The sequence below is a fragment of the Wasmannia auropunctata genome, unplaced genomic scaffold (genome assembly GCF_000956235.1).
Source record: "Wasmannia auropunctata unplaced genomic scaffold, wasmannia.A_1.0 LD312958.1, whole genome shotgun sequence".
Classification (NCBI taxonomy): domain Eukaryota; kingdom Metazoa; phylum Arthropoda; class Insecta; order Hymenoptera; family Formicidae; genus Wasmannia; species Wasmannia auropunctata.
The window spans coordinates 12,095-12,505 of record NW_012049932.1 but is presented as its reverse complement, the minus strand read 5'-3'; positions in this window follow the sequence as shown (position 1 = coordinate 12,505).

Here is a 411-nt window from a genome sequence, read left to right as displayed (position 1 = left end):
GGAGGTAAGGGTGGTGAAAACAGTAAGGGAGGAGTGGGGAGGATTAGCAGTAGTAAAATTAAAGTCAGAACAGGATAAAATAGTGGTAATGGAAAAGAAGAAAGAATTAAAAGGGGAAAAGATATGGATTGAGGAAGATCTAACGTGGAAGGAGAGGCAAGCGAGGTGGAAGTTAAGAGAGGAAGTGAATAAGATGGCAAGGGAAGGAGTGAGGGTGATGATGGGGGTGAATAAGGTATGGGTAGAGGGAGAATGGTGGTTCTGGGATGAAGAGGAGGGGGTACTAAGGAATAGAGCAGGAAGGAGGAAAGAGAAGTTGAGGACGGAAGAGTCGGGGGAAGGGGGAAGCAGGGCATAGAGCAGGGGGGAAAGGGAAAAGGAGGGAGGAGAACGGGGTGGAGAGAAAGGAGA